Raw genomic sequence first — 24,185 nt, 5'->3', positions numbered from 1 at the left:
GCCCCACCCCGCGGGCAACGGAGTTTGGGGATTGTCCCAGGTGCTCTCCCGCGGAGCTGTTTCCAAAAGTACACGTCGTGTGGTTTTGAGTCATTGTGTTCTGGAGTGAGACGAGGCGTGTGTATTAATCTCGACTGCCATCTCTGCTGTAGAAAACATTTGAAGGAGTCAGAGAGCACATATCCCTCCTCCCCAGTAGGTGAAAAACACCGACGGCCTTCGTGTCCGTGAAGCCCCGCCGTGGAGGGTGGGTTCTTCCCCAGAGATTTCGGCAAGCACTAAATTGTCAGAGGGCACCAGACCCCATCCCACTCGTTATTTTCTTCATTTCAAGGACTGAAGAGCTGGTTTTGTTTCACTTCATAGAGGTACCAAGATTCCAAATCCCGAGTTTCAGTCGCCATCGGTATCTCTGGAATGGTGAGGCCCTTGTGCACCACATTAAGCCCTGCAAGCTCTGCGTTCTATGAGAGTTTGTTGTGTCGTTTAAGAAAACGTGAAATACTCCTGGCCCTGGTGTGGGATCCTAACTGCATATGGGCAAGTCACTTGGTATTTAAATGGGCCTCAGTTTTCTTATCTGTAATGAAGACGTTGGCCACTAGATGATTTCTTTCTTTCTTTCTTTCTTCTTCTTCTTCTTTTTTTTTTTTTTTTAATAGAGACAGTCTCGCTATGTTGCCCAGGCTGGTCTCGAACTCCTGGTCTCAAGCCATCCTCCCACCTCTGCCTCCCAAAGTGCTGGGGCTACAGGCGTGAGCCACCGCGCCTGGCCGCTGGATGATTTTTAAGGGTGCTTTCGGCTTGAACTAAAGAGTCAGGAGGTCACAGACCAGCCTTATGTCCAGATTTGGGGGCGGGGCTGCCTTACTAAGCACCCCCAACCCACCCCGCCAAGACTGTGCGATCTGTCTTGAGAGCACGCAACGGGGGATCTCAGAAAGTAGAGTCCCGGAGAGACACTGGGAATGGGGAGGAACCCCGGGAAGGGATGTACGCGCCGTGGAAGGGAAGGCCGCTGGTGGCTTTAGAACTGGCGGTTCCGTGTACCCAGGTCAAGGGCCCGTGCCGGATGGGAAAGAACCCTGTGACTTTCCAAATCTCAGCGAGCTCGGCGGGCTCTGCTGAACAAGGGCTGTAAGACGGAGAGGGAGGAGCCATCCCCACTGCGACCTTTCCCCTCCTTTCCTGGCTGGCTGGCTGTGGTCTGTCGGGAATGAGGAGTGGGGAAGCCGGGAAAGCAGAAGGTTGGGGCTGGAGGCCTGCTGGCAGGCAGGCAGACATTTGGAACCAACTTTCCTGCTCAGCCCGCAGAACTTTTGGTCCTTCGCTATACCAGAGTTTCTTCTGTTTTTTTTGCTTGACTGTGTGACCCTTCTCTCACACTGTTACTAAATAGGTCTCAAGCTGCGAAATCACTGCCAGATCCAAACGCCACTACTTTGCCAGGTGAAGGCCTTGGGCGAACCCATTAACCTTCTTGTAGTTCGGTTTCCTCAGCTGTTCTGTGAGATCATAACAGTCTTAACCTGGATATTAAATGAATTAATCCATATAAAGCACTTAGAACAATGCCTGGCACATAAAAAACATTCCATGAGTGTTAACATTATCTGTGTCATCAACTACAAAACTCCCAGTGAGGGGTTTTGCTCATTAGCAGCCTAGGCTTGCTGAATGAATGCAGGAATTCTACAATGACCGTTTGAGTTCTACTTAGTTTGAGTTCTAAATTTATACTTCACACAGCTGGAAGAAGGGATGGGCACCTCTCCAACAATTCTTTCTCCCCATATTCCCTGCCACTGTCTAAAGGTCATGCCAGTTGGAAATAAGAAGGGTTTGGGTGAGGGTAGCTCTATGCTTTCCCATCTGTCAGCTACAAATGTAGCTACCTGCATCAGGATTTAGTCCTGCCTTCAACACCTTGGCCAGGCTAACTGACCCCTTTGAACTTTAGTTTCCTTATCTGTAAAATGAGGAAAATAATCTGTAAAACAGAGTTGTTGTGAGGGTTGGAAATAATGCCCATAAAGAGTATGTCATATATGCTCAACAAATAGTAGATATTATTTTGCTAAAAAGTATAAAGCCAGATTCTTGTTCTAAATAAGCTTGTCACCTCATTGAGTAAACAAGACCTGAATAAGATAAGATAACTAACAACTCAAGGCAGTGTGGGGTAGAGTTTAGAAGTAAGTACATTACTAGGGTGGTAATGTTTTGCTTGGGGAACTGGGATTTTAACATTCACTATGGTTATTTAAAAAAGAAAAAAAAGAAAAAAGAAGTCGGACGTGGTGGCTCACGCCTGTAATCCCAGCACTTTAAGAGGCTGAGGTGGGCAGATCACCTGAGGTCAGGAGTTCGAGACCAGCCTGACCAACATGGAGAAACCCCATCTCTACTAAAAATACAAAATTAGCCAGGCATGGTGGCACATGCCTTTAATCCCAGCTACTTGGGAGGCCCAGGCAGGAGAATCACCTGAACCTGGCAGGCAGAGGTTGCACTGACCTGCGATCAGGCCATTGCACTCCAGCCTGGGCAACAAGAGCGAAACTCCATCTCAAAAAAAAAAAAAAAAAGAAGAAAGAAAGAGTGGAAACAAAATAATCATTCTTCAAGTAACTGATACGTGCTGAACATTTTGCTAATACATGTATTATTTAATTTTTCTAACGATGCTATGAGGTAGATATTATTGCCTCTCTTCTTTGTTGTTGTTGTTGAGAAAGGGTCTCACTTTGTTTTCCAGGCTGGAGTACAGTGGCACAATCGCTGCTCACTGCAGCCTTGACTTTCTGGGCTCAAGCTATCCTACCACCTCAGCCTCCTAAGTAGCTGGGACTACAGGTACACACCACCACACCCAGCTAATTCTTTTTTTTTTCTTTCTTTGCCGCCACCACACCCAGCTAATTCTTTTTTCTTTTCTTTTCTTTCTTTCTTTTTTTTTTTTTAATTTTTAATTTTTTTTTATTTTTTTGAGATGGAGTCTCGCTCTGTCGCCCAGGCTGGAGTGCAGTGGCACAGTCTCGGCTCACTGCAAGCTCCGCCTCCTGGGTTCACGCCATTCTCCTGCCTCAGCCTCTCCAAGTAGCTGGGACTACAGGCGCCCGCCACCACGCCCGGCTAATTTTTTTGTATTTTTAGTAGAGACGGGGTTTCACCGTGGTCTCGATCTCCTGACCTCGTGATCCGCCCACCTCGGCCTCCCAAAGTGCTGGGATTACAAGCGTGAGCCACCGCGCCCGGCCTCTCTCTCTCTCTCTTTCTTTCTTTCTTTCTTTCTTTCTTTCTTTCTTTCTTTCTTTCTTTCTTTCTTCTTTCTTCTTTGTTTTCTTCCTTTCTTCCCTTTCCTTTCTTTTCTTTTCTTTTCTTTCTTTTTTTTTTTTGTAGAGATGGGGTCTCTCTATGCTGCCCTGGCTGGTCTCAAACTCCTGACCTCAAGTGATCCACCTGCCTCAGCCTCACAAAGTGCTGGGATTACAGGTGTGAGCCACCATACCTAGCCTTCTTTATTTGTTAACTATGCTTTTTCCTCCAGAGGAAGAAGAGACTTTCTTCACCTAGTCTTTTACTCATTTTTCATATCTCAATTCAAACATATTTCCTCTGGTCACCCTTGCTGACCCTCGGACCCTGTTCCAGGCTCCAGTGGCATGATAGACATTTCTTTCCCAGTGTGTTACTTTACCCTTAGTTGTATTAATGTCTGGGTCCCTTCAAAAGCCTGAAAATGTCAGTGAAAGCAGTGTTTGATCTGATTTTGTTTCCATTCCATCTCCAGCAGCTAGCACCAAATAGTAGGCGTTTGATAAATATTTGTTGACTGAAGGAATAATAATGAATATTTTACCCAGCATCTTCAGTGAGTACCCATTGTTTCACCAACGAAAAGTAGATAAGGGCCCCAAGAGAAGCCCTTTTCAGGCTCTACCTCCTCCTTGGAACTGCAACAAAGGAAAGCTTTTTATAAGCTGCCCTTCCCCCAAAGAAGTGATTCTGAAGTCAACCCACACAAGAGTACCATACTAAGAACACAAGTATTTTCACAAATTTGATCTTATCATCCAGTATTCATTTAAATAACATGTACTTACATTTCTGGTAAGTATAAACTGGTACATTCAGTATGGAAATCAATTTGTCAATAATTGTTTCCCTGACCCCCACTTGTTTTTTAAACACCTCAAGACCATTGAGGTGTTAAAAAAGACCACTGAGAGGCCGGGCGCGGTGGCTCACGCTTGTAATCCCAGCACTTTGGGAGGCCGAGGCGGGCGGACCACGAGGTCAGGAGATCGAGACCACGGTGAAACCCCGTCTCTACTAAAAATACAAAAAAATTAGCCGGGCGTGGTGGCGGGCGCCTGTAGTCCCAGCTACTCGGAGAGGCTGAGGCAGGAGAATGGCGTGAACCCGGGAGGCGGAGCTTGCAGTGAGCCGAGATTGCGCCACTGCACTCCAGCCTGGGTGACAGAGCGAGACTCCGTCTCAAAAAAAAAAAAAAAAAAAAAAAAAAGACCACTGAGTACCATTTGGCAATATCTATAAAATTAAAAGCATACACATGACCTTTAGCCCAGAATTCCACTTTTAGGATTTATCCTTCCACATATAGAGAATGGAGTGTGTAAAGGTAGTTGTTGCAGCACTGTTTGTGATAGTGAAAGACTGGAAAAAACAGCCCATCAGTAGAGAACTGGTTAAATAAAAGATGGTGCATTCATACAGTGAATTACCATAAAGCCAGAAAAAAAGAGAGTAAGTTCTGTACATATCGACAAGATCTCCACAATATATTGTTAAATGAAAAGGGTATATAGTATGTGGGCAGTATGCTATGTTTATGTTAAAATGAACATAAAAAATAGAATACAGTGAGACACCACCTCACACTCACTAGGATGGCTGTAACACAAACAAGCAAAAAAACCTGGAAAAGAACAAACGTTGATGAAAATGTAGAGAAAACAGAACCCTCATACGTTGCTGTTAGAATGTAGAATAGTGCAGCTGCTTTAGAATAGTTCCTCAAAAAGTTAAACATAGAATTACTGTATGATCCAGCAATTTCGCTCCTAAATATATACCCAAGTGAACTGAAGATGTATACTCACACACAAACGCTTGTACACAAATGTTCATAGCAGCATTATTCATAATAGCCAAAAAAGTAGAAACGACCCAAATGTCTGTCAACTGGCTAAAGGATAAACAAAACGTGATACAATGGAATATTATTCAGCCATAAAAATGAAGTATTGACACATGCTATAATATGGATGCACCTTGAACACATTATGCTAAGTGAAAGAAACCAGAAACAAAAGGGCACATATCGTATGATTCCATTTATATGAAATGTCAGAATAGGCAAATCCAGGGCTGGGCATAGTGGCTCCCACCTGTAAGCCCAGCACTTTGAGGATCCCAGCACAGAGACCAAGGTAGGCAGATCACTGGAGGTCAGGAGTTTGAGACCAGCCTGGCCAACATGGTGAAGCCCTGTCTTTACTAAAAATACAAAAATTAGCCGGGCATGATGGTGCTGACCTGTAGTCCCACCTACTTGGGAGGCTGAGACAGGAAAATCGCTTGAACCCAGGAGGCAGAAGTTGCAGTGAGCCGAGATCACACCACTGCACTCCAGCCTGGGCAAGAGAGTGAGACTGTCCCAAAAAAAAAAAAAAAAAAAAAAGGCTAATCCACAGAGACAGAAAGTAGGTAAGTGGTTGCCAAGGGCTGGAGGAGAGGGGACTGGGGAATGACTGCTAGTGGGTACAGGGTGGTTTTTTTTTGGTGTGTGGGCTGGTGATGAAATGTTCTAAAATTAGTGCTGACAGTTATACAAGTCTATGAATATACTTAACCATTGAATTGTATACTTTAAAATGGTGGATTTTGATATGTGAACTATATCTGAATAAAGTCATTTTTTTTTTTAAAGGAGGGCAAGTTGAGGACATCTTCAGATGACAAACAAAACAGAGTTAGCTGCCCTAGGCCCTTACCGTGGAAACTACTGAAGAATGAACCTGAGACACAAGAAAACTGAACCCAAAAGGAAATAGGGAAATGCAAGAAAAAATGGTAAGGAAATATTTACAAAGCATATGGATGTATCTAAACAAATTATGACTACTCAAAACTATTTTTAGTAATAATGGTTGATTTGGAAAAGTAAAAATAACAAGATAAACTGAAAAATTGGTAAACATTTCAGATGGGAACAGTGAGCAAAGATAAAGTTTAATATGTTTTTATTTGGGAGGAAAGTAAATATTGATTAATATTAGACTTATTTTTTTTTTTTTTTTTGAGACAGAGTCTTGGTCTTGTTACCCAGGCTGGAGTGCAATGGTGCAATCTCAGTTCACTGCAACCTTCGCCTCCCAGGTTCAAGCGATTCTCCTGCCTCAGCCTCCCGAGTAGCTGGGATTACAGGTGCCCACCACCATGCCCAGCTAATTTTTGTATTCTTAGTAGAGACGGGGTTTCACTATGTTGGCCAGGCTGGTCTCAAACTCCTGACCTCAAGTGATCCACCTGCCTCAGCCCCACAAAGTGCTGGAATTACAAGTGTAAGCCACCACGCCCGGCCAATTTTAGACTTTTTAAGTCTGTATATTAACATGTTAAGGGTTGGTTGGGCGCAGTGGCTCATGCCTATAATCCCAGAACTTTGGTAGGCCAAGGCAGGTGGATCAGTTGAGGTCAGGAATTCAAGACCAACCTTATTAAATAAATAAATAAATAAATAAATAAATAAATTTATATTTATTATTTATTTTATTTTTTTGAGACAGTCTCACTCTGTCACCCAGGCTGGAGTGCAGTGGTGCGATCTCAGCTCATTGCAACCTCCACCTCCCGGGTTCAAGCGATTCTCCTGCCTCAGCCTCCCGAGTAGCTGAACTACAGGTGCCAGCCACCACACCCAGCTAATTTTTGTACTTTTTTTTAGTAGAGCTGGGGTTTCACCATGTTGGCCAGGCTGGTCTCGAACTCCTGACCTCAGGTGAGCCACCTGCCTCAGCCTCCCAAAGTGCTGGGATTACAGGCATGAGCCACCGCACCCACCAAAAAAAATTAAAATGTCAAGGGTAGCTCTTCCTCTTCCTTCTCTTCCTGTACAATTCAGTCTTCAGGCCATCAGGTAAAATAGTACAAGGTGTCTACAATGAAGAGGAGGACCGGTGGCCCAGAGTGGAATGTCACTTTTATTCACTATTATGTCCTCAGTGTCTGAAACATGTTCACTCAATATTTGGCTCACTCTGTCACTTCCTTCTGGACCCTGATCAAATGTCATTTCTCAGGGAGGCTTTCCCAATCATTTTATGTACAGTAACACTCACCACCTACTCTTCTCCTTTACCCTGTTTTATTTTTTCTTCATAGTACTCAATACCAACAAACCTGTTTTATATTTATTTGTTGATTATCTGTCTTCCTCTGCTAGAATGTAGCTCCTTGAGAACAAGGACTCGGACTATTGTGTCAATTACTATGTTCCTAAACCCAGAACAATGCCTTCCATGTAGTACATGCTCAACAAATGTTTGTTGAATGAATGAATCATGTTTATGTATCTGAGATACTTTATAACTGAAAGGAACATGCCAAGCATGGTGGCTGACACCTGTAATAGCACTTTGGGAAGCTGATGTGGGAGCATTGCTTGAGCCCAAGAGTTCAAGACCAGCCTAGGCAACATGACAAGACCCCGTCTCTAAAAAAATTAATAATAATAATAATGACAGAGCAGCTGATCAATTTCTAATTCTATTTATTGCTGTTTGTTGCACAGCATTTTTACAGTGATCATCTCTGGGTGATATGATAATGAACTCCTTTTTTCCTCCTATTTTCTCCCATGTGCATCTGTTACTTTTATGATCAGAGAAAAAAATTAAAATTTACTAACATTTTATAAATTTACAGCTTGAGCAACATTGTGACAATGAAGGGAAAACAAACACAGGAGTTTGGATGGGGAAATTGGGTCAAGAGCTTGGAGCAGCTAGTGGGAGGCGGGAGTGGAGTGGGAGGGCCTGGCAGTATGGCGCCAGAGGAAGGTGCCCACAGAGAGTTGGCCCTGGAAGATGGGCAGAGGGCACCCAAGGCAAGCAGTGGCTTCTTCACCTCCCACCTGAGCCAGCAACCTAAATTCTAAGTCTGGTTGTGGTACTAACTAACCACTCACCTGGGGCCAGTCACTTCTTCAGGCCTCAGTTTCCTTATCTGTGAAGCTCAGGTCCTGAGGGAGACAAGCTGTTTCTCTCAGAGCCTTTCTACGTAAGAGGTGTGTGGTCCTAGAACCTGCACTGAGAAGCTGTGGTGTGGGTGGGGGACTCCACTGACACAGCGGACCTCTGCTCTCAAGCTCTGTCTGCGAAATACTGGATGAACAATGTATTGTAGGAGAAAAACAGTATTCAAAACTATATGGGCTCTATAAGTTATCCATGATAAATGCATAGAGAGAGAGAGAGAGAGAGACTAACAGTATACCTACTCTTAAATAGTAACATTTTTCACTGGGCAGGGTCCTCTTATTCATTAGTCACAATAAGCACAGTTCCTGGGGCCTATAGACTTTTCAGGGACTCTCAAACATATTTGAGATATACAAAACAAAATATATTGGCTTCAAAAAATTTTAAGTGACAAAACTAAAATTCATAAACATTTAATCAAAGGTCTGTAAAATATATGTTAACTAGACAGTTTCTTTCTTTTTTTTTTTTTTTTTTTTTGAGATGGGGTTTCGCTCTGTCGCCCAGGCTGGAGGGCAGTGGCACGATCTCGGCTCACTGCAACCTCCGCCTCCCAGGTTTAAGCAATTCTCCTGCCTCAGCCTCTTGAGTAGCTGGGATTACAGCTGCCTGTCACCACGTCTGGCTAATTTTTTTGTATTTTTAGTAGAGATGGGGTTTCCTCATGTTGGCCAGGCTGGTTTTGAACTCCTGGCCTCAAGTGATCCACCCGCCTCAGCCTCCCAAAGTACAAGGATTACAGGCATGAGCCACCGCGCCTGGCCAACTAGACAGTTTCAACTCAGCATAGTAACTTCAGATGTGAGATGTGGGTGCATTTTAACATGATGGGGCATCCCATAGCAGGCATATCTGGGGCCTGTGGAAGTAAAGTGAGGATGGGGTGGATTATGGAGGTTTTATAGTTTCCTGAGTTTCAATTTTTCTACTATGAGCATGTATTATAAGAAGAAAAAGTATGTAAATAAGAAAACCTTAGGAAAGATTTGGGGTGAAGAAGTCTCTATTTTCTCATCTCAATATAGGCTTGGGGACAGTCTTCTGTCTTATGGAGGTAATTAGAATCAAAAAGGAAACTCACTGGAGACATGTATTTAAGAGTTTGCTCATTCTATGCTGTTCTCCAAGTTATTTCCATCCAGCAGTTTAGGATAAATCTGTGTATTGACACGTTGCTCTCTCTTTCCCTCATGGAACCATAAAATCATTGAATGTTAGAACATAGAGGGAGCCTTCCTCCTTGCTGTCACCTTCTCTTGGTGGTCACAGTGGGCTCTATGAGCATGGGAGAGCCCAGGTTAACTGCAGAAGGGCCGGGCCTCAAATGAGCTCCATTGCTGCCTGGTAGATGGTCGAGGTGCTACCAGAGGAGATGGGTGTCTTGCTCCTGGCAGGGAGGCAGAGTCTGAGTCTATGGGTTGGGAGACAACGGGGTTCTCCTGGTGTCTGTGCTGTTGTCATTCACAATTACAACAGCTGCTCTTCCCTCTGCTGCATGTGTTCACACACACATGCCCTACCTTTACACACGTGTGTGTGCACATGGGCACATTTTCTTTCTGCCTAGACAGCTGGCACCTCTCCCCCAGACACAGATGCCCAGACATTTCTGTTGCCAGCCAACTCACTCCGTGGCTGTGCTCCAACTCGGCTAGAGGAGGACAGGGGGCTGTTCCTGCTGCCTCTTTTCTTAGCCAAGAAGGACAGTGGCTGCTGTCAGGAGAGAGGGTAATGAAGGGTAGAGGACAACTGGTCTTTGAGGAGACTTCCACCCTTTTTTCCTTCTCTCGATAATCCTTCCTCTTTGGCTAAAGGACTGGAGAAAAAGCTCTCCAGTCAGAATCCCTCCTGTCAACGATGAAGGCCCAAAGCTCTACCCACACCGAACCCCTCAGCCCCTCGCCTGACAGATCCTGAAAGTCAGCTAAAACTGTTGGTGTCTTAGGCTCCCAGCTCTCCCATTTGACCCCTGGAAACCTCCCCAGTCCCCCATCCTGGGTTCTTTTGCATGTTGGAGTATCGCTTGCTGATACGGCGTTCGATGTTTATACCTCTCAGTTGATAAGCATGTTCTGTCTAGAGAACGTCTTGTGTATTATTCTTAGAAGTTCTTACCAGGGACTCCAAAGGGAGTCCCTTTTGAGAAACTACTCACTGAGTGCAGTGTTCACTGTTTGGGTGATGGGTTCACTAGAAGCCCATTATATAATATACTCATGTAACAAATCTGCACATGTACCCACTGAATCCAAAATAACTTTTTTTTTTTGAGACGGAGTCTTGCTCTGTCACCCAGGCTGGAGTGCATTGGTGTGATTTTGGCTCACTGCAACCTCTGCCTCTTGGGTTCAAGTGATTCTCCTGCCTCAGCCTCCTGAGTAGCTGGGATTACAGGCACCTGCCACCATGCCTGGCTGATTTTTATATTTTTAGTAGAGACAGGGTTTCGCCATGTTGGCCAGGCTGATTTCAAACTCCTGACCTCAAGTGATCCACCCACCTTGGCCTCCCAAAGTGTTGGGATTACAGGTGTGAGCCACCACGCCCAGGCAAAATAAAATTTTAAAAATGTATTGTAAGCATCATCCGTATTCATCGATCTTCTCTGTTAATTAGTTATCTCCTGTAACTTTGAGAGGGTTGTTTTAAGATTTAAAAATATATTTGCTTCTCAGTCTGTGCCTTGTGCAAACCAGATGCTCAGTTGTTATCAGTGGACCAATCTTTGTCACTCACACGCCCTAAAGATCAGTAAACCAGGCTAGATGCAGTGGCTCACACCCGTAATCCCAGCACTTTGGGAGGCCAAGGCAGGTGGATTACCTGAGGTCAGGAGCTTGAGACCAGCCTGGCCAACGTAGTGAAACCCTATCTCTACTAAAAATACAAAAATTAGCTGGGTGTGGTGGCACACGCCTGTAGTCCCAGCTACTCAGGAGGCTGAGGCAGAATGGCGTGAACCTGGGAGGCAGAGGTTGCAGTGAGCTGAGGTCGCGCCACTGCACTCCAGCCTGGGTGACAGAGCAAGACTCTGTCTCAAAAAAAAAAAAAAAAAAAAAAAAAAAATTAGTAAGCCAACCCCACCCCTGAGCTAACTAAATTCTCTAGCTAGACTGAACCTGCCCATCCCACCTGTATCATCAAATTCAGCCTCAGCCACTGCCCAGCCTGGGGCATTGGGTAAACTTCTTTGCTTCTCTAGCCTCAGGATCCTTATCGTGAAAACAAACTGACTGAGCTCGATAATGGCTCTAAACATTCCTTCTAGCTGTTTAGATTCTATAACTAAGTGCTTTTATAGAGTCTTTGCAGCCTTGGTTCCTCAGCCTTCTGGAATAAAATCACCATTGTCCCTTGCCACTTCTCTATCTGCACAACAGGGAGAAATCAGGGAGAAGGAGGAATAGAGGCATGTGGAGAATCTCCTTTGATAGCAAGGAAAATGAGCAGCCTGGGTACTAGCTCTAAAAGGGGGTTCTACCCCAAATAAGGAGCTCAGGGCATCATGGGATGTGTACTGCCCAGGGGGCTCTGAGTATGTAAATCAGGACAGGTGTGTGTATATTAGGGCAAATGTGTGTACCCTAGGAAACTTTGCATCTGTCAATGGCCTCAGGCCTGTTGATGTTCTCATTGTTCATGTGACTTCTGGTACCCTGAGGGCCTGGGCCTGGTTGTGCAGCTTTTACAGACTCCTGGGGTAGGTCTCTGAGTCAAGAGGCATGTCACTCCTGGTGGTTTTGTGTACCTGAGACTGTATGTTGGCCTCATTACTGCAGGAAGTTCAGGTTCTTTGGTTGGCTTAGTGAATTACCCAGGAAACAGTAGATATGGGCTAGCTGAGCTCCCCTACGTTTTCTAAGCCAAGAAAGGAGGGAAGTGCCCTTCCTGCACTCCTAAAGGTCAGCATACCCTTCCCACAAAGGGGGTACACTATAAAAAGTCACCCTTGTCTCCTGAGGATGAGGCTTCACTTATGAGGCCCCTAGGGGGAAGTGTGTAAAGCCAAAGTCATTCCAAGATCTGGAGACAGGGCAAAGGCCGGTAACCAAGCACAGTAACCAGGCCTGCAGTTGGCTAAGCCTCAGAGTCACATCACCTGGAAAAGCTATTTTTATGTGCCAGACAGGACTGAGAAAGGAAAAGCTATTTTTATGTGCCAGACAGGACTGAGAAGTTGCCGCTGTCATCAGAGCCCAGGTTTCCCCTAACCCTGTCCCAGAGGCTCGGCCACTGTGACCCACCCATCAGGGATGAACAGAGCTGGCCTTACTCCGGGTAGGCCCTTTCCCATCTCCTCCTCCTCCTCCTCCTCCAGCTATCTCCCCAACTCTACTGTTGGGAAACTGCTGTCTACCTGTAGAGTTGGATTTCCTCCTCAAAGCGTAGCTTCCCAGCAAAGCCACATTCCTGCTTCCAAAGCAGGGAGCTCACCAGTGTATTATACTTTCTGATTTTTCTGTCTACTTTCCCTAACTTGGGACATCTGATCGTTCTGCCAGGCCATGCAGCAATTCCTTTCCTGTCCTCTTGTTCATCCGAAAAAGGCTTAAGCCAGCTCTGCAGCTGAGCTCTTTGCATTTTCTAAGTCCCCCTTCACATACCTGAGGTCCCCTTATCTTCATATGGTCCCCGATGTACTCTTGCAAAATTAACGTGTTAGTGTTACAGCTCTTTGAGAATTTGTCTAGCAGGCCTTTAGGTCTTTACTGGAAAGCCCCTAAAAAAAATTAACATGTTAAATTCCAGGAAAGGTATCTCTCTATTAGCCCCCACTTATTCTTTCATTTATTCATTCTGCATTTATTTAGCATTATCATTTTTTGAAGATTTCATGCTTTTCTTATCAATTTCCCAAGTTCCTGATATATTAAGAAATTGAGACCTTGTTATTGTACTTACGAAAATATTTCCCTGCCTATTTGCTTTAAGTTTTTTTGTTTTGTTTTGTTTTGTTTTATTTTTCTTTGAGACAGAGTCTCACTCTGTCACCCAGGCTGGAGTGCAGTGGCATGATCTCAGCTCACTGCAACCTCTGCCTCCTGGGTTCAAGCAATTCTCCTGCCTCAGCCTCCTGAGTAGCTGGGAGTGCAGGTGAGTGCCATGACGCCGGCCAATTTTTGTATTTTTAGTAGAGACGGGGTTTTACCATGCCAGGCTGGTCTCAAACTCCTGACCTCAAGTGATCCATCTGCCTTGGTCTCCCAAAGTGCTGGGATTATAGGCGTGAGCCACCACGCCCAGCCGCTTTTAGTTTTTTTTTTTTAATAATTTTTATTATTTAGTAGTAGAGATGGGGTCTTGCTATATTACCCAGACTGGTCTTGAACTCCTGGGTTCAAGCAGTCCTCCTGCCTCAGCCTCCCAAAGTGCTGGGATTACAGGCATGAGCCACAACACCTGGCCTATTTACTTTCAATTTTGTTTATGACTATTTTCTTCTTTTTCACAGTCATTTATTCAACAACTATTTATTAAATGTCAACTATGAAAAACCACTGGGCAAGGCATTTTGGAGACTGAACTACTTGCCTTTAGGACACTTCTTCCCTCCTACCTCCTAATTATTTAACTGATAGATCTGGAAGCTTGATAGTATCATCACACCCCTAGATGACAAGGCTCTGGGCCTTATCACTCAAATCACTTAAGTTTATATATGACTTGCGTATAATAAAAGTTAAAAATTAATAAAAATGGCCAGGCACAGTGGCTCATGTCTGTAATCTCAGCACTTCGGGAGGCCAAGGCGGGTGGATCACCTGAGGTCAGGAGCTCAAGAGCAGCCTGACCAACATGGTGAAACCCCATGTCTACTAAAAACACAAAAATTAGCTGGGCATGGTGGCAGATGCCTGTAATCCCAGCTACTGAGGAGGCTGAGGCAGGAGAATTGCTTGAACCCAGGAGGTGGAGGTTGCAGTGAGCCGAGACCGTGCCATTGCACTCCAGCCTGGGCGACAAGAGCGAAACTCCGTCTCAAAAAAAAAAAAATTAATAAAAATATACTATATAATATATACAGTTACAATAACTCAAATTAGTAAAAACACAAAATTGACATATAAACACTTATTAATTAACTTCAATTTATTAAATAAATAAACCCGCCAGGCCTTGTGCTTATTGGTTAGTGAGTGTTTTCTTTTCTCTGTACAAAAGTCTGTTTGGGGACTCAAAAGACAACAGGAAGTAGCCTGAAGGTGTAGAATCTGAGCTGGGGGAGCTGCCTAGGGAATTGCAGAGGCAAGTGTCACCAAGCTCCAATATCCTGCTGTCCTCACTGTCCCTGCAAGAAGAGACACACTAAGAGGACCGAATTTCTCACGTTGGCATTTCAGGGGCTTCCAGGACAAACAGAAGTGAGTTCAAAGCCAGCCTCACACTCTCTGACTGGATGACCTTGGATAAGTAACTTAATCTTCCTGAGGCTCAGTATTCGCATCAGTTTTCTCTCAGTGTGATGTTGAGACACTCCCCGTAGGAGTGTTTTGAAGATGAAATGAGATTATGCAGGCAAAGCAGTTGCACATTGTTTGGCACTGAAGCTCAACAAATGTTCGTTCTATTTTATTATTATCACCACTATTATTATTATCTTATGTTCTGTGCCAGAGGCTGTGCTGGGTGCTGGAAATGCAGCAATGAATAGGACACATGGTCCCTGCCCCATCCCAGTTCCAGGGATCTGACTGATCAAAGGAAGCTGAGTTTTTCAGCACCAAACTCAGCCTCATTTACACACATGGTCTTATTATATCCCTTCCTGCAGTGTCTTTTTGAGAAAAGTCATTGTAAATCAAGGAGAATTTTAGACTATGAATTATTTGAAGCCAAAAATTTAACTTAATTCTTTCTCCACTAAAGAGTACAATAGTACATATTTAGAACATTAATGAGTCCTAATAATCTCTTTTATATGTAGAAGGCTGTCAGTCCCCCAAGTACTTTCATACTTATTTCATCCTGGAAAACAATTAAGTTAGAGAAACAGACATTTTAGAAAAATTACATAATGGAGAAGTGTTGATAGAACCGCCTATGAAGTTGTGATACCTAAAAGATTCTACAAAAACAGAATTCAACTAGATATATACTTTGTTTGACTTTTTATTATGGAAACTTTAGATCATACACAAAAGTAGACAGACGAGCAGAATAGCTTACACGTATCCAATCTTCAGCCACCAGCAACCCTTAACCTATGGCCAATTCTGCCCCATTCACACACACGTGCTTTCCCCATTCCTGTATTATTTGAAATACATCCTATACAGCCTGTCAGTTCAGCTGCAAATATCTGGTATGCATCTGTAAAAGCTGAAGACTTGAGGTCAGGTGTAGCCGCTCATGCCTGTAATCCCAGCGCTTTGGGAGGCCAAGACGGGAGGATCGCTTGAGCCCAGGAGCTCGAGACCAGCCCAGGCAACATTGGAAGACCTCATCTCTACAAACAAAAAATGAGCCGGGCCTGGTGGCAAGTACCTGTAGTCCCAGCTACTCAGGAGGCTGAGGCAGGAGGATAGCTTGAGCCAGGGAGGTTGAGGCTGCAGTGAGCTGTAATTGCACCACGGCACTCCAGCTTGAGTGACACAAAAAGAACTTATCTCAGAAAAAAAAATAAAAAAATAAAGTTTACACATTTTTAACAAAGCTAAAACACTATTACACAGCTAAAATAGCAACAGCAATTCCTAATACCATCAAACGATATTCAAGTTTCTAATTGTTTCATAGAAGGACACCATTTTAATATCTGCAAGTGGGTTGTGGTTCTAAGAGAAGGAAACATAGGTAAAAGTAAAGAATTCAGTTGAATTGCAACCTCTTTAAGAGCAAATAAATTCTCCTTTGTATTCATTTAGAATGTTTGTGCTTTTTACTGTTTTAAACAAAGCGGCAATGAATGTCTTTATACTTACATTTTTGTACGCTTGCCCAATTATTTCCTTAAGATTAATACCTATGAGTAAAAGCCAGAAGGCATGCCTTTGTTTTTTTATTTTATTTTCGAGACAGGATCTTGCTCTGTCACCCAGGCTGGAGTGCAATGGCGCCATCACGGCTTGTTGCAGTCTCGACCTCCTGGGCTCAAGCGATCTTCCCATCTTAGCCTCCCAAATAGCTGGTACCACAGGCACACACCACCACTCCTGATACTTTTGTTCTTTTATTTTTGTTTTTTGTAGAGACGGGGGTCTCACCATGTTGCCCAGGCTGGTCTCAAACTCCTGGGCTCAAGCCATCTTCTTGCCTCGGCCTCCCAAAGTGTTGAGATTACAGGTGTGAGCCTCTACACACAGCCAGCACACCTTTTTAGGCTCTTGTTCCATACTATGAAATAGCCTTCCTAGGCACACTGTGTGAAAGTGCCCATTTTCCTATGTTCCATGCACACACAATCCTAATAGTATTCTCTTTATTTGCAAATAAGGATATGGAGTAGGGGGCACTGGATTAGGGTGGGCCCTAATCCAGTGTGACTGGTGTCCTTATAAGAAGAGGAAAATTTGAACACAGACAGACAGAGGGAAGATGGCCATGTGATGCCAGAGGCAGAGAGATTAGAGTTAGGGTGCCATGAGCCAAGGAATGTGTGGGGCCATCAGAAACTGGAAAAAGCAAGGAAGGATCCTCCCCTAGTTGGCAGCATGGCCCTGCCAATGCCCTAATTTCAAACTTCCAGCCTCCAGAACTGTGAGAGAATATATTGTTATGAATCACCTAGTTTGTGATACTTTATTACCACTGCCCTAGAAAACTAATACAGATGGAGCGGAGTGGTTTGTAAAATAGGGAGGGGAAAGGATTTTGACATGAGTTGACGCCATCTACATATTTGCTGGGGATATGTCAGACTAACTCCTTTTAGGACACCAGAAGGCTGTGTTGGATCATGGGGAAGGGATGGGAAGAAGGCAGGCAGATAGTGCTATAGGACACTGGCTACCACAAGGGTGATAAGAGTGGGTGTCCTCTGTACTTGTAGGGTATAGGATATCTGGGAGCAGACCAGGGTGAGCTGGGAGCGGAGGTGCAAGGGACCAGAAGAAACAAGGCTTCAGAAGAGCAGCTCCCTCATCAGTATTACCCAGGGAGTAATTCTGGGTACAGGCCACACTCCTGGGTTCCCCTAAGGCACACATTTCTACTCTTCTCACACCAACAACTCTTTTTTGAGATGGGGTCTTGCCCTGTCACCTAGGCTGGAGTGCAGTAGTGCCATCATAGCGCACTGCAGCCTTGAACTCCACAACTCAAGGGATCCTCCCACCTCAGCCTCTTGAGTAGTTGGGACTACAAGCGTGCGCCACCACGCCCAGCTAATTTTTTTATTTTTTATTTTTGTAGAGACTGGGTCTCTCTGTATTGTCCAAGCAGGTCTCAAACCCCTGAGCTCAAGTGGTCCTCCTACCTTGGCCTCCCAAAGTGGTGGGACTACAGCTGTGAGCCATGCAACAGGCCTATACTTTTTAGATTCCATACAAAGGAATACTATTCTGGACATTTCATATAAATGAATAATTTAATATATGACCTTTTGTGTCTGGTTTTGTTAATGGATGGTACCGTGTAGTTCCAGGCTCTTGTTGTCCCAAACAAAGAACTGGACGTGACACAGATAGCATAGCAAAGCAGCAAAAATTTGTTATGCATAGTAACACTCCCAGAGAGGAGAGAGCGGGCTGACCTGCAAGTGGTATCAGTCCCAGTTTGTTACATTTCATGGCCTTTTATATATATATTTTTTTTCCACTTGCTCAACCTTACTTTATCTCTTTTGACCAAATTGCTTGTCTTTACTTTTATTTTTTGTGACCAAATTGCTACTGCAAGTCCTTCTTATTTTTCTTATCTTGCATGTTTCAACTCACTGCTTACTCCCTTATGTACATACTACTTACTCCCTTATTTTGTATGTTCTACTTCTGCTATTTTGCATGTTTTGCTTTTGCTACTGCTTAAGCTAGCTTACGTCCAAGGATCTGCTTTGCCCCAGCTTTCTCTGCTATTCTCCTGCCTCAGTTTCTTCCAACTTGCACAACGTTCTCAAGTTTCATCTATGTTGTAGCTTGTATCAGAATTTCATTCATGTCCAAGTAATATTCTGTTGTATGGATATACCACATTTTGTTTACCCATTCATCAATTGATGGACATTTGGGTAGTTTCCACCCTAGCTATTATGAATAAGGCTGATATGAATATTTGTGTACACGTTTTTGTGTAGATACATGTTTTCATTTCTCTTGGGTCTCCAACTAGGATTAGAACTGCTGGGTTATATGGTATCTCTGTGTTTAATATTTTGAGGAATTGCCAAACTGTTTTCCAGAGTGGCTGCATCATTCTGTAATTCTACCAGCAATATATAAAGGTTGCAATTTCCCCACATCCTGTCAACACTTGTTATTGTCTTTACTTTTTTAAATTTTAGCCAGCCTGGTGGTTGTTAAGTAGTATTTCATTGTGGATTTCATTTGTATTTCCCTAATGATTAATGATGTTGAACATCTTTTTATCTGGATATTGGCTATTTGTAAGCCTCCTTTGGAGAAATGTCTATTCAAATCCTTCACACAATTGTAGCCGGGCATGGTCGCAGGCACCTGTAATCCCAGCTACTTGGGAGGCTGAGGCAGGAGAATTGCTTGAACCCGGGAGGCAGAAGCTGCAGTGAGCCGAGATCACCCCACTGCACTCCAGCCTGGGTGATGAGCAAGACTCTGTCTTAAAAAAAAAAAAAAAGTGGCTGGGCGCGATGGCTCACGCCTGTAATCCCAGCACTTTGGGAGGCTGAGGTGAGTGGATCGCCAGAGGCCAGGAGTTCGAGACCACCCTGGCCAACATAGTGAAACCCCGTCTCTACTAAATATACAAAAAATTAGCTGGGCCTGGTGGCGGGTGCCTGTAATCCCAGCTACAAGGGAGGCTGAGGCAGGAGAACCGCTTGAACCTGGGAGGCGGAGGTTGCAGTGAGCCGAGATTGTGCCATTGCACTCCATCCTGGGCAACAAGAGTGAAACTCCATCTCAAAAAAAAAAAAAAAAAAAAAGTCCTGTGCCTATTTTCAAATCAGGTTATATGTCTTTTTATTTTTGAGTTGTAGAAGTTCTTTATATATTCTGGATACAAGTCCCTTATCAGATACATGATTTGCAAATACTTCTCCCATTCCATAGGTCCTCTTGCTTTTAAATGTTATCTTGATTAAGTATAAAATTCTAGTTTGCTAGTTATTTACTTTTTTTTTTTTTTTTTTTTTGAGACAGGGTTTTCGCTCTGTTGCCCAGGCTGAATTGTAGTTATGTGATCTCAGCTCACTGCAGCCTCTGCCTCCCAGGCTCAAGCAATCCTCCCACCTCAGCCTCCCAGGTAGCTGGGACCACAGGCATGCTCCACCATGCCTGGCTAATTTTTTTTTTTGGTAGACAAGGGGTTTCACCATGTTGCCTAGGCTGGTCTCAAACTCCTGGGCTCAAACAAGCTGCCTGCTTCAGCCTCCCAAAGTGCTGGGATTACAGGTGTAAGCTCCCATGCCTGACCTGTTATTTACTGTTATACATTTAAAAATATTATTCCTTTGTCATCTAGCTTCCTTGATGATAGAAGGTGAGGGTTTCATGTCATTCATTGCTTCTGGACAATTCCAGCCACTATCTCTTAGCATATTGCCTCTCTCTATTCTGTTTTCTTCTTTTTTTTTTTTTTTTTTGAAACGGAGTCTCGCTCTCTCACCCAGGCTGGAGTGCAGTGGAGTGATCTCGGCTCGCTGCAAACTCCGCCTCCTGGGTTCACGCCATTCTCCTGCCTCAGCCTCTCCAAGTAGCTGGGACTACAGGCGCCTGCCACCACGCCCGGCTAATTTTTTGTATTTTTAGTAGAGACGGGGTTTCACCGTGGTCTCGATCTCCTGACCTCGTGATCCGCCCGCCTCAGCCTCCCAAAGTGCTGGGATTACAAGCGTGAGCCACCGCGCCCGGCTATACAACGTCTGTTTTCTTCTTACAGTACTTCAACTGGATGCATGTTCATCTTACTCAGTTTGGTCTTCATGTCTCTTAATATTTCTTTCATATTTTCCAAGTTTTTGTCCCTCTCTGCTTCATTCTGCAAACTTTTTAGATCGTGTGGGGGAGGGAGTTTGGCTTGTTTTTGTTTCTGTATTTTTTTTAACTCACTAATTCTGTCTTCCATCCTATCTAATCTGCTGTTTAACTTGCCCATTGAGTTTTTAATTTTGATCATCATGGCTTTCAGTTTTAGATGTTCTATTGATTTATTTTTTCAAATCTCATCTGTTTTGATAGCATATGGCTTCTTTGTCATGTTTTCAGTTTATTTTTATTTTTCTGTAAACATTTTTTAAATTTTTATTTTTTACTTCATACCTAATAATTCTGTTATAGGAAAATGGAAAGGGTATTTTGCAGCTGTTTCTTGGGTATGCTGGCATTTGCTCATGTAGGCTTGTTTCTGTGTGATTTATTTTTTGCATTTGAGCTTTACTTGTCCAAACTTTTTGTGTGGGAATCATACATAGCCTGGGTTAACTGTAGCTCCTCCAGAGAATCTCTGCAAAGCTTCTTCAAAGAACTAACAATCCACCGCTAATGTTTGTTCATGTTTGATCTTGTGTTTGCCCAGACCAGGCACAGTACGCATTCTGTTTGCAAATATGCCTGAAGCCCAGGATTGCAAATTCTCAGTGGAAATGTTTTTTCAGGTCCAGAATTATGGCTGAAGCAGATAAATTTTCCCTTTCTCCTCCTTTTGCTGATGGGCCCCAGCTTTATGGCAGGCTTTGGTTATCAACATTACTGAACAGCCCCCTCCCCGCCCCCTCCCCCAAACCCAGCCACAGCTTCAGGGTTCTCATTTCTTTGCTTTGTTTGTTTGTTTATTTGTTGTCCCTGTAGCTTTCCCTCCCTCCTCCACCCTCAAGCTCTGCTATGCATTTAAAGGAATGTTTGTCATGCTTTAGGTGGGAATAGTGTCTGATTTTCTAGTTCCTATACTGCCTGAAATTGAATCCAGGGGGAAATAGTACAGATACACAAGCAGATAATTTCTAGTGTTCTCAGCCCCACTGGAGCCCGTTATGGATCCATGTGCTCCAGAAGATGAGTTAATCAGACAAGATCAGGCGTTCAGGGTGGTACAGCTGTAGACAGAAGATTAGTTAATCAGATAATGGAATTCCTATGCTATTAGATAATTGATGTATGACCTCTCTGGGTAAATTAGAACCTTGACCCAATCAGAATGCACTAGTTGTATTTTTTTATTTTAATTTTTTAATTTTTTTATTTATAGAGACAGGGTCTCAGTGTTACCCAGTCTGGTCTTGAACTTCTGAGCTCAAGTGATCCTCCTGCTTTGGCTTCCCAAAGTGTTGGGATTACAGGTGTGAGTCACCACACCCAGCTGTATTTATTTATTTATTTATTTTATGTATTTACTTACTTTTAGAGACAAGGTATCTCTCTGTTGCCCAGGCTGGAGTGCAGTGGTGCAATCATAGCTTGCTGCGCCTTCAACCTCCTGGGCTCAAGTGATCCTCCTAAATCAGCACCCTGCCCCACTCCCAGTAGCTGGAACTACAGGTATGTACCACTGTGCCCAGCTAATTAAATTTTTTTGTCTGTAGAGACAGGGTCTTGCTTGGTTGCACAGGCTGGTCTCAAACTCCTAGCCTCAAGTGTTCCTCCCACCTCAGCCTCCCAAAGCACTGGGATTACAGGTGTGAACCGCTACAGCAGCCTAGATAGAATGCATTATTTTTAAGAGGGATTATATGGGTTGGCTGTGTCCCCACCCAAATCTCATCTTGAATTGTAGTTCCCATAATCCCCATGTGTCCTCAGAGGGACCTGGTGGGAGGTAATTGAATCATGGGGCAGTTACCCTCATGCTGCTGTTCTCAAGATAGTGAGTGAGCTCTCATGAGAACTGATGGTTTTCTTAGGGGCTTCTCCCGCACTTCTTCTTGCTGCCACAATGTGAAGAATGATGTGTTTGCTTCCCCTTCCACCATGATTGTAAGTTTCCAGAGGCCTCCGCAGCCATGAGGAACTGTGAGTCAATTAAACCTCTTTATAAATTACCCAGTCTCCAGCTGTTCTTTATAGTGGTGTGAGAACAGACTAATACAAGGGGTTTGAAGATGGGTAATCAGTGCTAAATCTTGCAGGTGGCTAGGAGGAGGGATGTTAGCCACAAAGGTTTGTTTTTCCGAGACCCTTTAATCAATCACCCTCATGCTTAATTTTCCTACATGGAGCTTTAGGGGAAGCCATGAGGAAGATGGTGTCTGACACATAGTAAGTGTTCAGTAAATATTTGCTGACCAGATGTGGTGGAAGTGCCTTATCTTCCAGTCTGTTTGGTCTCAGCTGCAGAAGCAAGATGATGAAGGGAATGTCATCGTTTGGAAAGCATCACAGTAAGACACACACATTGTGCCACCACTGTGGCTCTAAGGCCCACCACCTCCAGAAGACGACCTGTGGCAAATGTGGCTACCCTGCCAAACACAAGAGGAAATATAACTGCGTGCCAAGGCTAAATGGCGAAATACCACCGGGGCTTGTTGAATGAGACACCTAAAAATTGTTTGCCACAGATTGAGGCGCAGATTCCAAAAAGGAACACACCTAAACCCAAGAGGGTAGCTGTTGCAGCATCCAATTCATCTTAAGAATTTCAATGACTAGTCATGTGATAAATGTTCTAGTTTCAAAAAATAAATAAATAAATATTTGCTGACCGAAAGTTGAATGCATAACTGAGTCATTGTGTCACAAAACAACTCCCTAATTTTCTGCAGTAAGCTTCCCTCTCTGTTGATGTGACAATCCCCAACCCAGAGTTGGAGAATAAGTTTGTAAAAACATTAATATTACGCCTATAATTCCAGCACTTTGGGAGGCCGAGGTGGGCAGATTGCTTGAGCCTAGGAGTTTGAGACCCACCTGGGCAACATGGCAAAGGTGAAACCCTGTCTCTACAAAAAAAATACAAAAATTAGCCAGGCGTGGTGGTGTGCGCCTATAGTGCCAGCTACTCAGGAGGCTGAGGTGGGAAAATCACCTGACTCCAGGAAGTCCAGGCTGCAGTGAGCCATGATTGCGCCACTCTCCTCCAGCCTGGGTGACAGGAGTGAGACCCTGACACACACACACAAACCAAAAGCCAAAACAAAACATTGATACAAATGAGAGTGCGTGAATACATTGGGGTGATGTGTGACAGCCATTTCAGATTAATTGAAGAAAGCTTCCTGTGCAAAGTGGACTTGGAGTTGAATGGTGAAGGGTGGGCTGCCCCAACACTTACATATGAATTGGGAACAGTAATATCTACGGGGTACTTACTATGCCCCAGCACTATACTAAGTTCTCTCCATCTATCAGAACATTTAATCTTCCCAACAACCCTTAGAGGTGGGCACTATTATGATCCTATTTTGCAGATGAGGGATCGAGATGCACAGAATTTAAATAACTTGCTAATAAGTGATGGAGCTGGAATTCAAACCCAGGCAGTGTAGCCGCATGTTTGTGTGCCCAGCTATCATGCCATATTGTTCCGCTTGGGCCTCTGTTCCTATATACAGAGCTACATTTTGTTCCACGGAGCACCATGTCATGGGAAGCCTCTGAGCCTTGCTTGTACTGCTCTCAAAACTTGAAATGACCCTTTCTTTGTCTGTTGAGCTCTTATTCATCTTTTCTGCCTCCACTGAGATTTTTGGTGCCTCCAGAATTTGACTGTAGTTTGGGCAAGGGCAACAAAGACAAAGAGGAAGGAAAGAATCTATAGTCTATGATTAGAAAAGATCAATAGACTCTGATTTTTATTATATAAAGGGAACAAAGAGACATCCAGGTTGGC

The 24,185-nt window shown here is 44.0% G+C and overlaps 1 non-coding gene and 1 pseudogene across 1 annotated transcript; both read left to right on the top strand.

The window, feature by feature from the left end:
- The first annotated feature begins 2 nt into the window (after window positions 1–2).
- Window positions 3–23,063, top strand: LOC129484973 (large ribosomal subunit protein eL37-like; annotated as a pseudogene).
- Window positions 12,949–13,010, top strand: LOC129485544 (U7 small nuclear RNA). The gene has a single exon (XR_008658688.1). It is a non-coding gene; the product is annotated as a U7 small nuclear RNA (small nuclear RNA).
- Window positions 23,064–24,185: the final 1,122 nt, after the last annotated feature.

The sequence above is a fragment of the Symphalangus syndactylus genome, chromosome 6 (genome assembly GCF_028878055.3).
Source record: "Symphalangus syndactylus isolate Jambi chromosome 6, NHGRI_mSymSyn1-v2.1_pri, whole genome shotgun sequence".
NCBI classification, from domain to species: Eukaryota; Metazoa; Chordata; class Mammalia; order Primates; family Hylobatidae; genus Symphalangus; species Symphalangus syndactylus.
This window is presented reverse-complemented; position numbering and strand designations above follow the sequence as displayed.